Genomic DNA, 16,727 nt, shown 5'->3' with positions numbered 1-16,727 from the left:
ATCGCCAATCCCCTTTTAATCTTTAAATTGTCTTTCATTCAGAAAAATAAATACAGCTGGATGTCAAAACTCGTTGTCTTGCTATTGAAAGGAATGAAATAAACAATACTTTCGTTCCTTTCACAAAGTAATTAAGGACTTTTAGCAAAGCACGACGGCAACGAGAACGTGGGAAAACAAAAGGGCTAATGAGCAGAACGACAGCTCAGCACGTGTCTTTCAAAACTATGTACATTTCTTAGCCGTCATCTGCAAAATAATAACGTGAAAACATCAAATTTTGCGTGGTCCGAGAAAGGAAACCCCGACGGCAAATTATTTAAGTTTTTATTTGGAACTCAACGCCGCCCTCATACGTTATGCTGAGGTAAAATTGCGGCGCCGTAAGAAATGGTGAACACATCCTATCATTCGCGAAATTCCAACTATATAAATATATATACATTCAAGTATAGTGATCACAAACAAAACAAGTAACTTCACAACAAGAAGCGGTAGAGGCCAGAGATCGCCAATCCCCTTTTAATCTTTAAATTGTTTTTCATTCAGAAAAATAAATACAGCTGGATGTCAAAACTCGTTGTCTTGCTATTGAAAGGAATGAAATAAACAATACTTTCGTTCCTTTCACAAAGTAATTAAGGACTTTTAGCAAAGCACGACGGCAACGAGAACGTGGGAAAACAAAAGGGCTAATGAGCAGAACGACAGCTCAGCACTTGTGTTTCAAAACTGTGTACATTTCTTAGCCTTCATCTGCAAAATAATAACGTGAAAACATCAAATTTTGCGTGGTCCGAGAAAGGAAACCCCGACGGCAAATTATTTAAGTTTTTATTTGGAACTCAACGCCGCCCTCATACGTTATGCTGAGGTAAAATTGCGGCGCCGTAAGAAATGGTGAACACATCCTATCATTCGCAAAATTCCAGCTATATAAATATATATACATTCATTTTAAATTGGCGACCTCCTTGGCGTTGCCTTCCTAACTGCCAAGGGTCCCTATTGATTTTGCTACTATTAAACAGCCTTGAAAGAGGCAGGTGAAAATTAAAATGAACTATGAATGATGGTCGATGGGGCTCCCGCTCTTTATTTCCAGCTGAGCGCTGATAAAGGGGCTCACAAATAAAATTTCTTAACTTTAAAATATAAATTTAAAAGGTAATATTGTTCTTTACGCTCCTATAAGCACTACTCTTCTAACGTTTGGCCCACAGAAACAAAAGACCTTTATGAAGGCTGACTGACATTAAAATTTTGAATTTAAGCGAGGAAATGCAAAGTGAGGCTTTGCTCATACCGAAGCTTTGTAGAATTGAAAAAAAACACTTTTTTGAATCTAAAAATGAAGTATGACGCAGTTCTCTTGACTTTTTTTACGAAAATCAGCAACAGAATCTTTAAGAAAACCGTATGACCCGCCGTGACCCTGGGGGGAACTTTTTTTCTCATATAGTTATGTCTGTTTGTTTCTCAACTGAAGTTTCGAGAACCTTTTCGATTAATTGAAGACTGAACACAATGAACTTGAGTGGGATTCCACTTGAGCACATAGCCATCAAGATGGTGATTCCTTCGTAGCCTTCACAAGTTTCCCAATTAATAAAGAATGTTAACGGAGAGAATCGACAATCATCTTAATATAATCCATGTTTAAATTCAAACGCGGGAATGATTAAGTCCGTGTGACTCATTGAAATATAGTATCAAGACTTTGAAACTATGAAATCAGCTTTTTATAGCTATTTACAGTTATGGTGTGGGTTAATAAGCAACAGGTGACGTGAAATTTTTCTAAATTTTACAAGTAAATTGAAAAAACTCAAAAATTCTTCCTTTCATTGCAGTGACGAAAATATGTGTTCTTTTAGTATCAGTATCATCAAGCCTAACTCCTGGCTAGACTAAGCGATGTAAAACGTGAAATGCGTAAATTCTATGATTTTCCAGTGCGTGTTTATCAAGGTTTGTCGATTATTAGCTATTTACAGTTATGGTGTGGGTTAATGAGCAACAGGTGACGTGAAATTTTTCTAATTTTTACAAGTAAATTGAAAAAACTTAAAAATTCTTTCTTTCATTGCAGTGACGAAAATATGTGTTCTTTTAGTATCAGTATCATCAAGCCTAACTCCTGGCTAGACTACGCGATGTAAAACGTGAAATGCGTAAATTCTATGATTTTCCAGTGCGTGTTTATCAAGGTTTGTCGATTATTAGAGACTAGCTATTTATAGCTTTGAAAGGACCTCGATCTCATACCCCTCTATTCCGATAACGGCTACAACTCTGGGGGAAGATCTTGCCTTTCTGAGAAAACATAATCTATTTCTTGCAGGTTGATTTAAGAGGATAAAGTTCACGACTTTTTAAACTTTCCCCATGGTTTTAATTTCAAGTTTATTAGAGTTCCGGCTCCCTCCTGGGCTTTTATAATTCTGACCGTTTATTCAAAGTGTAAGTATAAAAAATGTGGCTGAACAAAGATGTTGTTTCTTTCAATAGGCATGTTATGTACTTTGTCATAAGGTTTTCGAATTGTTTAGATTTGTGTGAATCGTTTTTTACCGTACAATTAATTTGCAGATATATTACAGTGTAGTCGAAACATCAATTGCTACGAGACGTTTTCAAACTTTCAACTTTTTAACTACTAATGTCTTCCCCGCGTTGCGGAAGATGGCGAAGATCAATGTCATCTTTAAAAAAGGCTGCAAAATGGAAGTTTCAATTTACAGACCCATATCTCTTCTATCCATCCCAAATAAGCTTCTCGAAAGCTAGGTGTGTCACATTATTGATGAACATCTTGCTGATTGCAGTGCCAAGACCCGGGAGCAATGGGGTTTTTGTAAACGTTCATCAACAGAGTCCATGCTTTTAACTATGACCGAGAAATAGAAACAGGCGTTGGACAACAGTCTCTGTGTAGGAGCAGAGTTCATTGATTTCCAAAAAGCTTTTGAAACTGTCTCGCACCTAATACTATCACGCAAGCTTCAAGCTATTGGCATATGTGTTATTTCACAAACAGATCGCAATTATAGTATACTGTTGTTAATGGCTGCAAGTCTTCTCCTAGTTGTATTAATGTTGGCGTCCCACAGGGATCTCTCCTTGGGCCAAGGCTATATTCTATTTTTGTCAACGATCTTCCTGACTGTGTTGGAGATTTTGGAGATGTCTATTGTATGCTGATGACACTGCCTCATCTTTTATTGCTGAAAGTTTAGATAACGTTTTGCTGCACCTAACATTATGGTTGACAATGTGCTACAGTAATCAACTCACAATACATCCAATCAAAACTGAAGCAATGTTGATTAGGAAATCCCCTTTTATTGGCCCATTACCTCCTTTGTACTTTGGATCGGGCATGATACGTGTAGCTGAGTCATCGACTTGCCTGGGTGAAAAGCTTTATTGTAGACTCTCATGGTCTGAACATGTTTCTCAAGTCAGAAAAACTTTTGTGCATAAGGTTAAAGCAATGAAACGAATGAAGTACCAGCCTGTAAAGACTTTGCAAGAGACTTATTTCAAGACAATAATTCCGAGTCTAACTTACTGTATTTTAATTTGGGGAAACTGCTCTACAGCCCTTTTTTCTTCTCTAGAATCGACACATTCGAGAGCAGCGGGAATTATTTAGAACCTTGATTCGTTTGACCTGTGCCTTCTGAATGCCACCGATGCCTTTTCCGATGCCTCCATTGTTTATTACAGCAGTAAAAGATACATGTAAAATCAATACCTTTGAAAAATTGCTTAACATTTTATTTAGCGAAGTATACTGTAACACCATTGTTTTCCACAACTACAACCGATATGTTTCTATATGATGTATTAAAGTTGTTTCCCCGCTGACCACTCGTATTTCGATCTTCTCCTCTTCCCCCGCTCGCCGCCCGTGATGTGGTAACTCCCAACAAAATCAATATGTGTAACCTCCTTCGCAACTGCTCTTTCGTCCCTAAACAGTCTTGCGTGACAACACCAAACAATACCTACGACGAAAACTACAGTATTCGTAGAGGTCACGGCAAAAAGTAAGCTACAGACAACAGAATGCGCATTGCATACTAAGTACAAAATGCGCACTGCATACTGCAAAGTGGGCGCAAAATGCACACTGAGAATTTAAACTGTTTTTTTCCTCTGATATGTTATAAAATCTCATCTTACAACTTACCAAGTGTCACGCAATCGCTTTTGCGCGACCATCTTTCACGATCATTTGCTTTATTGCGCAATATTCCTTGCCTGTTTCTTGATATATTTTGTTTTTAACAAACCGGCCATTGCATTAGTTTCTAACAAAGCAGCCACAATCCTTGTTAAAACAATTTCAAGCCTTCATATAGTCTGATTTTCACATACTAATATTTCCGTACTAACCAAACAGATCAGAGATAAAACACCAGAAAAGTAAACAAATGGCAACTCACGAAAACAACGGAACCAACTGCAGAACACCCTGCCACATCAGCCCCCTTCATCTACATCTGTCACGAGGCTTTGAAGATTGAGACATAACACAATAAGCGCGCAAAGTGAGAAGACTATACGAAGGCTTGAAATTATATTAAGAACGATTTTGATCGAGAAACGGACCAGCAATATTTCACAATAGTGCAAATGATCGTGAAAGCTGATCGCGCAAAACTGATTGCGTGATGCTCTGTAACTTGTAAGATGACATGTTATCACGTACTAGATGAAAAAAAAAGTTTAAATTCTCAATCTGCATTTCGTTCCCACTCTGCAGTCTGCACTCTACATGTTGTACCTATTGTGCATTTTGTATCCGGTCTGCAGTCTGTATTTTGTATTGACACGTAACCATGGCAACAATAGAGTTTATTTTTGGTTACAATTATTCTCACAACACACACAATCGACCACAAAATACCTTTCCGTTCTTTTCCGCGTTAATATTCTTTCCTTTTTATAACAGTATAGATATCACTTATAATGTTTCGATTGTTCCACCCACCCAAAAATATAACTCTGAAATGCATGCCTATGCTATACTTTGAACTCGGCGCCACATTCAGATGTTATGCCGAAGTTAAGATGTCGTACCATCAGAAACGGTTAACGCATCGAGGTATTGGTAAGAAACTTAGAGGAAAATAAATTACGCTTTTTTTTTAAGCAAATTTTTACCACACGTCGCTGTAGTTACATGTTAAACCCCCAACTAGCTTTTCGCCATGCAGTCGCATGATTCTGCCACATTTTTCAAGAACATTACTTCTAACGTTGGACTTAGGAAAACAAAACAGAAATAGTGAAAGAAGTCGCTTTTTCGATGAATTGTAAGACTCGAATAAATAAAGGAATCTATTTTACGGTAGAATCTTTTTTGTAGTGGTCTTGCCGGTCAGATGATAAAATACTTATTAACTCATTGACTCTGATGGGATCGGACGAGAAAAAACACAATTAGAAAGGAAACGAACCCGATAACGAAAAAAGATTGCTTTGGTTATGGATACCATGCGAAGAATAAATTTGCAAGGGAGTGAAATTATCGGGATTATAAACAAACACAGTTTAGCTGTTTTCATTAAGTATGCAAACCAGCTATGCGATGGTTTGACGGCAGTTTTAATTTCAGTTACGTCTTTCTGATCTTACGCCACTTCTGCCGTCTTAGTTATTGTTGTCTGTATCAATTAGTGTTCTTGCAGTTCGTTTTAGCCCAGGAGGTCACTGGTAGTTTAAATTGTTTCTACAATTTAATGTTGGACAGTAATTAGGAAACGATGGATGGGAACAAACAACCTTGGTTCCACCGACCTTGTTTTTCATGGCTTGCTAGCCTACCTGTTAAAATTCATACTAATCATGACGGTGTCAGAGCGACTGCGATAATGTTGAGGTCCATCGCGGCTGGCTCATTGTGGCGATCTCCGGTCGCAGTGAAGCAAGCCTCAGAAACTACATCGGCCGCTCTTCGAGTGAAAAAATAAGAGTTTGCTCTGATATCCTTTCCGATGCGTTGAGAGGAAGGCCAAATAAGTCACTCTAGCCGAGTTTTACGGCGCTGTCATCCCGAGCGATCTTCATATTCCGGTGAATTCGGCTGTCGTTCATTCATAAAACACTCACCTTGAACATTTTGTTTTCTACGTCTCGTGTTTCCCCCTACACTTCTTTCGTGCGCTACTAGCTTCCTGTATGCTTTATAAAAGAACAGAGCACAGTGAAGGCTTCTCTATTTGTTAAATTGTGCCCCCCTCCTTCTCAATTTCGTTTATGAATATCTGCACCGCTGAACTTTACTTTAATCAAGGAATAGTTTAAAAAAAACTATCCATGGAATTAACTGTTCTGATTGCACCGCTTACACAAGAATGGCTCTTAATGGTTTAACAGTTTCAAAAGCAAAGGGAAAGAATGCGATTTTGATGGATCAGTAGGAGCAGTTAACAACGAAAATAATTTTGGACGGTATCATTCCGCTGCGAGTAATAAGAAACACCGCTGCTCCTCTTCGAATCTTTCCACAACGCAATACTGGTTTGGGTTAAACATGAATAGGTTATTCTAAATTCCAATAATCTACTAAGACTAGAATGAGTTATGAGAATTAGATAAGATTTTGTTTTTCTTTAAGGATTCTGTCGTTCTTTGGTTGTAATTGCTTTTTGTTTTGTTTTGTTGTCGTTTTTTTCTTTCAACATAGGCCTTTGGTTTCTTGGAAATTGTCTATTTTGAAATCGAACAAATTGATTTGAATCTCGTTACAGCCGCTTCCCATAGGATATTTGGTAGTATGACGTTGAAAGAACGATTTTTCAACGAGTTTTGTCAGACTGAACCAATAAAGACAGCCAACTATGATATCACAGGAACCATTAAGAATTCAAAGACAGACAGGCAAACCGTTGTAATCTGTGATTGTTTTTAGCTTTGCATTGCTTAGGTAGGAGATTAGCCCGAGTTTTCTAAACCAAACCAAAGCTAATGCAACCCTGGCTCCCTTTTGAAAACAAGAATAAAATTGCGCTGTAATTGTAGTTTAATAATAATTCATGGCTTGTATGCGTAAGCTCAGTAACATACGAATACGTTCAAATACGCCTTACGAAACTTTATATAAACTTATATCTGTAATATACACATGCAATAAATTTGCTTGTTTGAAAAGTTTGAAAACAAATGTAAAAACAAGCACAAGGTTCAAACGTGTACGACTGACCTTGCTTCTTATTCGCTAATGCAATGACAGTTCTGACAGTTGACTTTGAAATGGCTTTCTAGAGCGCGCTCAGGATAAAAACAAACAACATTATTAGTGTTTTGTTTTTTTTTTTTTAATTACTTTTATTCAATTATGCGATTTAAGAAAAATTCGCTGCCTGATGAGTGAATTCCACGTTAAATTTCACGCGAAAAACCGAAATCGCACGAATCGCGAATCTGCCAAAAATAAGAAAAAAAGTGGTCTTTGAAAACCGGAAAAATATTAGTCAGTCACTATTAATTGTGGTAAGAGATATTGGGCTTCTGAGTCATCTCAATAATTTCTGTGAATACATATGCTCAAAATACTTAATATAATCATCGCTTGAACGTCCAGTTTTGTGTAACATTAGTGACAGGTTTGCTTGTGAATATTATGAAAATAAAGAAAGCTTCATATATCGAAACTACTGATAAAGGAGTACTCAGTTATTAGATGATTTCAAAATTTTTACTCCGTTATTATGAGTTTGTTTGTGTTTTTCCTCTCAAAGCTCTAAGTTTTAGGAAGTTGTTTCATTATTTCTTGGGTCATTTTAGGATAAATATATCTTATTAGGCGTTTTGGTGTGTATTGTCGCTGAAGGCGCTGAATTTTTACGAGTTGTGCCGTATTTTGACTCGCTCTCAAGGCTCGTCAAAATATAAACAAAGAACAACAAGAAGGGTCATTATTGTAATTTTATGGGTTTAATAAAATATTTTTTTCCTTATTATTGGGAGGAGGATACGTGTATGGCAGAAGAACATTGTTACATAAACAGATGCTACCTAGTCAATTCTTGTCTGAACGGAGGCCGGGTTTGTCAGGAAATTTTTCACACTCACAGTGTCCACTTTCCTGTGTATACCAAAAAGTTGTACAGATGTCGATAAGTACCGTGCCTCGACATCGGAAGTGTCTTTTTAAACAAACATTTCATGTTCACTATGACTTGACCCGCAAAGTCTGTATATTTCATAAATAATTTTCTTTAGAGGAGAGGGTTTATCAACTGAACTTTCTCCAAATTCAAAACTGAGCGCAGTACAATAACGCTCTCTTGAGCATCAGGCGAATTCATGCCCTCGCATAGTTGTGTTGATTTACTAGGGCTACTGATAAGTCTTACTTTTTTCTTATTTGATTAGCGTGCATTTGCCTCTTCTCGATGAGAAATTAACCACTGAATTATACCTCAGAGAGCAGAAAGAAGCCGTTAAATGCAAGTGAAAAGAATGAGGCTGTCCAATAACAAAATTTGACAAAACTATTTGCAAGTATCTCCTCGAAAAGGTTTCAACCCTTTTTGTCTGAGTTTTAAAAAGGTCATGTTCATTTCTGCGCCGTTTGGCAATTTGTGCATGAATTAATCTTGTTGAAAGTAACTAATTGTCTAGTGAGTTTCGTGGCGCAGCTTATTTGATTTCTGTGGTAACACAGCAGCCGGTAATTTGGTGATATAAACACAAACAGTCCACTTGGCATTTGAAGAACTGCGCGTTATTATATGAATATCTAGCTTTGCATTCATGTAAATTTTTCCTTGGTCATAAAGGTGGTATGCATTGCGATACGACTTCGAAGAACACCATTTTTGTTACTGTAAACTAATGTTGTTTAGTCTATTTTTATCAATTAACCGGGAAGACAAATATCCTGAATTGATCTACTCTGTCGAAAGCGAAATTCCCACCTTTAAAACCAAATAAAACAGGCTAAAATAAATGCCTGCCCCTTGCTTTCAAGTTGTTTAATGTAAGTAGCTTTTCTTCGTAACTTGTAACAAACAGAATACACACTGAACTGTCCGCATTAGGCTCAAAATATCGACTTCTTTTGCAAAATGAGGCCGAAATCGACGCCGATTTGTAATAAATTCTCAAAATTAAAAAGTTTCGGAACATTAAACATTAATAGTCACCGCAACAGAAGGGCTGTTATGTTCGACAGTCGAACGTGACGAGGGGTCTTAACGTTTTGAAGAAAATCGCGATTCTTGTTTAAAACATCTTACAAAGCTGCACCTATGAACGTAAATAATTTATTTTAGTTTTTCTGGTTGCTCGGTTTATTGACTGCAATAAATAAATTGGTTGGTCTCTGCCTGGGAAATACTAAAACATTCATTTACCTGAGTGTCGGTGAAAATAATAGAGATAATGTCCACCATTATTCACTTCCCCCTTCGGTGAATAATTAGACAGAACTTAAGTGTTTTTCCGGTCTACGAATACAACATAAGATCGAAGTTTATCAGCCGACTGGTTTGAACTCTATTTACTTCCTTAAAGCTGGAAAAGAAACCAGCCATACGGTTGCGAAATTTGAGATATTTTTATTCATCAATGGAAAGAAAGCTTACTTCAAGAGCTTTCATTAATATTTTATATCCCATACTCCTATGGTAAATAATAAAATGCGACCCTCTTTAAACATTAAAGTCTGAATAACACATTCCAAATCATTCTTAGAGTTAATTTTGTAGAGTGCAGAGACTCATAAGTGCATTGCTGAAAGAGGATCTTTTAACAATTAATGGTGGGTAGAGTTTTTCTTTATTTGGTTTTGCAACACAAAACGTTCTTCAAAACGCTTTTTTTTCAAATAAAGGACATACACGAAACTCTTGAAAGTTTTACGTTTCAAAAAACACTCCTCAAACTTGGGCGATTTGATACATGAAAGACATTTTTTGATAAAGTTCATTGCAGCGGCTGCTTCACACAGATTTGATATATGTCGACATTTAGCTTTGCATTCAACTAATTGTAAGCGATATACTTTTAATCAGCAATTACTGCCGTAGAGCAATTGAAACCGGTTCGTTTATTTTTTCACATCTGTTCCATTTGCCAATATATCTCCCTCCGTTGCAACCTGGGCAATGAAGAGAAAACAGCTTAGCATCTGAGTAACAATCAATTATTTGTAAACTGCGTTCAGCTTAGGCTAAACTGAAGGGTACGTTTTCTGCTCCTTTTGTAGAGCATTCGCAACAGAAACCGTCGAGGAGCAATTTCGTTTGGGCTTGAATGTTTCCCTAATCTTCTTCTCGAAATTTCGCAAATAAGTGATTCTGTAGTGAAGATCGACTTCACAGCGAGACGAATACACTCTTTTCAGTCTTTCAAAACGTTTACTGACTCATAAGGAGGTCTTAATATGGTAATGGCTCTTACGGCTAACAACAAGTTTGACAAGTTTTTTCTTCCCGTTGCAATAAAAAAAAAAATGAAAACAACTTCCTAGTTAATTTAAAAAATGCATCAATGCGTTTCCCACGAATGAGCCAATGTTCGATCTCATGAAATTTTATCACTGGAGGTCGCTTTTAAGAAAGAGACCCAAATGTCTATTCATTACGTTTCAGATTACCCCATGCATTTCAGACGAAATAAACATGTATTTTTTTTCCCTCACAGTAATAGTGATATTGCTATGGGTATCGTGCAAAATCTCCAAGTCATGCTGTTTGTATTCAATTTGGCCCTCTCCACTGAGGCACAGAAAGCAGTAACTTGTCAAAACTTCAAGTTTGCTATCGATGACGATGCTATCCATAACCAAATTCTTGATGGTTACGTGTTTCAAAACTTGGCAGTCCCCAACGCCATCCAGTGTCACTTGAAGTGCAAAGATGACTGTTTGTGTGTATCCATGAATTATTTCCCTCTGTCCAAAGAAAATAACTGTGAGCTTAACGTTGCTAATAAAGACATGGAGCCGGGGGCAATGAAATTGAGGCAAGGAGGAAATTATTATGATTTGGTGAGAAGCTATACGGTGAAGGTGAGATAAAATTGTTCATTTAATTCCTTATTCATTTATTTATGAACTTTCGTAAACAAAGTACATGTCCCAAGATGTTCAAGTGTTCCAGTACTCCTTCAAAACAGGTTTTAAATATGTTATGTCACGAACTTCTAAAGATTTTGAATATGTTATGTGAGCAACTTGTTATATTCCTGTAGGGTGGAGATAAATTCAACGCGAAAGAGCATCGTTGTGTCAATAGATGCTGCCACTCTAATCCTTGTCTCAACTATGGGGTGTGTGAGGAGATTTGTGACCCTCAAAGCATCAGGTTTAACTGTAACTGTCATGAAATTTTTACTGGTCAGCGGTGCGAGGAGTATCAAGATTCGTAGAGGATATTACATTTTTGGGAAATGGTCCAAATGTGGTTTTCTCCCATTATCCAGCGTGGCTTTATCTTTACTAGGCCAGTCTTCATGCCACCATAACTTAAAAACTCTATGATATGTCAGAGTAACCCTTTGGTGTTTTTTTTTTATTATTCAATTTACTTTGCAAACGAGACAATTATCAATAGCACGTTCAAATGTTTGATAAATATTTAAAAATGGCCTACTCTCTCAAAAATGTTCAAACTTGAAAACATGGCCTCAATCGGATGTAATTAAATCCAAAGGCATTTACGTTACGTCGTCGCTCCTCTTTACAAACAGAAAAACACTAACTTGTCAAGTTTTTCTCGTCACCAAGTGTATCCTAATTGGAACGCTTTTAAACTTGATTTTGAGAATTGGAAAAGGAATTTATACACAGAACACTTAAAAATTAGTGAAAAAAATGGCCGCTAAATTTCAAAAGTGGATGAAAACAAGGAATTTTATTTTGAACAAAATTACAATTACTCATTTAAGTTATTTTAACGCTCCACTTATAAACATAAATGTTTAATTTTCTCAGACCAGGCGATAATATTGATTTGGTTACCTGATTAACTTCCCCTGGGGGCAAAACGTTCCTTTTGATTTCAATAGATAGTCTTCTAGATCACATTTGCGTGTTTTTAATATTAACGGATGCTAGGGATAAATATGTAAATTTTTTATTTCGAGGCATGTGCTTCCCAGACATGTTTCAAAAACAGACTTTTAATTTCAAGCACGTTTATGCATATATCTTTTATTCCTTACTTCTAAAAATAAAGAATACGTACTTAATTTTCTGAATTAGGCTCAAAATATCGATTTCTTTTCGCTAAAAGGAGCTGAAGTCGACACCTTTCATTATTTATTTCAAAAATTCAAATTTTCGAAACATTTCACATCAATTGTCACCGAAACAAAGGGCTGCTAAATGTTCGACAATGGAACACGACGAGAGCTCATAATGTTTTGAACAACTGCGATTCTCATTTAAAACATCTTATAAAGCTATTGTTATGAACGTAATTCATTTTAGTTTTTCCCACACAGGTGAATAATGCTTTTCGTGCGCGTTGATTGGCGAGTGGTTAGCGAGTACCGCTCACCAGAATTCAGCCGTAGAGGCAAATCTCACGTCAAGAGTTTAATTTCCGAAGTTTTTCAGTTTATTGACTGAAATAAAAGACTGGTTTTTTTTTAGGCATATACTAAAACAAGTGTTTACCTGAGTGTCGGTGATAATGATAGAGACAATCTCCGCCACTATTCACCTCCACTTCGGTAAAATAATTATTGACTGCCTCTACAGACAGAACTTTCCAGTGAATACATATATGTTATTTGCCGGCTGGGAGGTCCGTATGGTGAAAAACTGTGACCGAGGTCTTGAAAATACTGCCTGAGGCCGTAGGCCGAGGGCAGCATTTTCAAGACCGAGGTCACAGTTTTTCACCATACGGACCGACCATTAGCCGGTAAATAACATATTTATTGTTTTTAAACTTGACGAAATTCTTTCCGAAAGAACCCGAATGATTTATGGCCGTAAATACGGCAAGATCTTCCATAAACTGAACAATTTTTGAGTGAGTAAATGGTAGTTAAAACAGAGGTGATGCAAATTTAAGAGAGATGCCTCAGCGAAACATTTTCATTTCCGTAACGATAAAGGTGATTTAAAAGGCTTCCAAACCAACTTTGAAACATTATTTTTACAAGTATCTGTCACAATCTGACACCTGTCAATTAGAGAGCGCGCAAAAAAAAAAAAAAGCGTAGGAACATTTGAAAACCAACAGAACTTAGTTTGGCAAGGACTGTCACGACAATGTTTTCTTTAAAATCAGTTAATGATCTAACGGAAAGTATTATTCACTCTCATCGACCATTCATTCATGTACGAAGATTTACCTCTGTTCATTAAGTAAACGGCGAGGAAAATAGTTGTGAGTAAATTCAATTTTTTTATTTTGAAGTTGTGAGAGTTTGCTCGTTTGTTTGCTGTAATGGCGTGTTTAACTCTGATCTTTCCTTCACAAAAACTAAATTCGAACGGCACACTCCAACGAGACACAAGGGAATGTAATGCGACCTCTTCTCAAAAAATTCCTTCAATTTCTGTTGTGCAATTTAAGGTACAAATGTCCAAATTGAACGGAATTGGAAAGACTCACCAGGAGCGTATATTTGTTGAAGAACTTAAATTAAAACTTCGCTCGCTCTTTCACTATGAACAAATTGCTCGAGAAAATTCAGATATTAAATGAATGAAAGTTCCATCGTTCAGTTTAACTGTAACCAAATACCTCATGTTTCAACTTTCTGGGTACTTTTTGTAAACGATTAAAATTAATTGCAGACGGTTTTTAGGCCGCTTGTCAACCAACGTAATGACACTATTGTTTATACAAATTCATTCTGAAACCAATATTTTTCTGTCAACCAAAGTGATTTGATAGAGAGAAAAGAGAGGATTCATAAGTTATTTATCGGCTTGAGGTAGTGACCGACTTGTTTGCTTTAAAATACTGCCCAGCCGGAAAACGAGGTATATTTATGAAAAATGACAACGAAAGTTGGGATGTACTCGGCGACTCACGAAAGCGTTACCGTGGCCCGTGGGCAGAGATAGGAAAATACTGACCGGGTAAAGAACCAATCAGATTGCAAGATTCGTTACCGTGCCCTCTAAAAAAACAATAAAAATGGTTATTTTACTTACTCAAGTTTGTTTTTTTTTCTAGTCTACGGATATTATAAGAGTTTGTTAGATTTGTAGCCGACTGGTTTGTACTTTATACTTTTTCTTAAATCTGGCAAAGAAACCAGCCGTAAGTTTGAGCCGCAGGCAATTGGCAGGTGTGGCAAAACTTGAGATATTTCCATTCATCAATGGAAAGAAAGCTTACTTTAATGGCTTTCATGAAAACGTCAGACATTAGGGCAAACAATAAATTGCGATAAATTTAAATATTTAGGTGTGAAAATACATTCCAAATCAAACTATATTAAAGTTCACATGGCAACCAGGTGGACAATTAGACATGGTTTGATGCTTCTCTGGTTTAAAGATTTAAGAACAAGTCTCTGTAAGAATCAAACATCTTGGGAAATGAAAATTTTCAACCCCCTTCAAATTTTGCATACAGTTAGGCGCTCAGGTGGGATGCACAATAACGCCCTTTTAAAAGGTCGCAGCACTCTTGTTGCCATGGTAACGACGGCTGCCTGTTTGAGGCCGAGGGTCTCATTTTCATACAAAAACGTCGCAAAAATAGAGTGAAATGTTTATTTCTCTGTCTCAAGCTAAATACAACATTACAAAATGGCACTTCTACCATACATAGGGACATCATTCGTCTTCACTTTTATTTATTCAATTTTCCCTTGGAGTGAATGTGAATACACCAACAGATTATTCATCTCGGTACAGTTTCGGTCATTTTTGTTGTCGGGTAAAACAGGGAAAACATTTATCTGAATTTCTCCAAAAGTACACCAATTCTGGAACTACCCAGCTAGCTGGTTATAGTATTCTAGTTTTTAAATATGTAAAAATCTCTGCGGGCCTGCCTCTACTTTTTATAGGGGCAATTCGCGAAAAAGCTCAAAAATCTGATATTGCATAATTTGGCGATGTTTACATCTAATGTTCTCAACAAAAAATGTTTCAGACAAATGAAACGTGCGAGGCTTTGAAAGAATGTTATGTTATAAGCAATATCCCGAACAGAAATCTCGCCTCTGGTTGTCATCTTTTAAAGAAATTGATCAACCTTCATGGAGGACAATTCGACGTAACTACAAACATATACCTCAAATCGTGTGTATATCATCCAGATTCCGAATGCTGCACCTTCTTTCACAGGAATTTGAGCAATGTTTCAACGAATATATCGGACAGACCAAACGTCAGTTTGGTACACGTTCGAAAGAGCATCAAAAAGCGGTTTTCTTTGTCAAAAACGAAAATTCAGCTTTATCGGAGCACAATTGCCTGACTAACCATACAGTTGGGCGGGATAATTCTAAAATTATCACCACTAATCGGCGTTACCACCAGCGCCTTTGTTTGGAAGCCTGGCATCTGAACTCCGCCCACGCTCCTTTAAGTCGTGATGATGGCGGCTTACTTCCTGACGCCTATTTACACCCCGTCAAAAAAAAGGTAGCTAATTAGTGATGGTATAAAAGGACCTTTTGTTGCAACGATTGGATAACCCCTGATGAAGGCAATTGACAAGAGTGTCGAAACGTTGGGTCTATGAATGGTAACTATTTCGGTTACATTCAAACCAGAAAATTAAACCAGAGTAGCATAAAACCGTGTCACATTCCAAATCATTATTAGAGAATATTCCTGTCGCGTTCCCAGCACAGCAGACACGGGGTGCAGCGTAATTGGGTCCGCCAGGTCAACCACAGTGAAGTACGGGACGGACAGCAGACTCTTACACACGTTTATTGGACTAAATCATGTAATCAGGCCAGTCGACTTGTTACAACACTTGCGGTGAAAACTAAAAGGAATGCACGATCTGTCTAAGCTAAGGAAACGAGCTAAACTACAAATCTGACGACAGAAAACACAACTAACGATCGTGACTTACGTCTGATCTTGGCTAGGGATGAGAAAACTCCAAGTTGTAAAAAAAAAACTCCGAAAGACTCCTAAAAGACTCCTCTTTGCTCCAGGGACAACTCCTTAAAACTAAACTACTACTATGACGTAAAGAAAACTGAACTGAAATAAATCTTTGTGCGGCTAGCCAAAAAAGGATATTTTATAATGACGCAATCAAAACGAAACAAGGCTACATTAAAGCGTTCTTTGTACAGCAAATTTTATTTTTTCTTTTTTGGTCTTGTGACACAAAACGTTCAGGCATCTCTCTTATTTTTTAAAATGCTTTTTTTTTCAAATAAAGGACACACACCGAAACTCTTGAAAGTTTTACTTTTCAAGAAACACTCCCCAAACTTGGGCGATTTTCTTTAATACATAAACGTCAGACAGAAACATGCCTCCATGAAGCACTTTTTGATAAAGTTCATCGCAACGGCTGTTTAACTGAGATTTCATCATACTTCGATATACTTCAACACAGATAAGCTATCTCTATTTATCAATAAAAGACTAAACATTTTGTGGGCTTCAAGACAGTCGACTTATGTACCAACCCACGAATTAGAAATAGAAGGTTTTCGTTAAAATATTGACACTTCGGGATGTTTGAGATCATTTTCACATTCCCATACAACTAAATGATCTTCTTAGTCCATCAAGGAAAGAAAAAATGTTGCAAGAT

The sequence above is a fragment of the Pocillopora damicornis genome, chromosome 7, assembly GCF_964200805.1.
Source record: "Pocillopora damicornis chromosome 7, jaPocDami1.2, whole genome shotgun sequence".
In the NCBI taxonomy this organism is placed as follows: Eukaryota; Metazoa; Cnidaria; class Anthozoa; order Scleractinia; family Pocilloporidae; genus Pocillopora; species Pocillopora damicornis.
The sequence above is the reverse complement of the archived record's forward strand: the minus strand, read 5'-3'. Positions refer to the sequence as shown.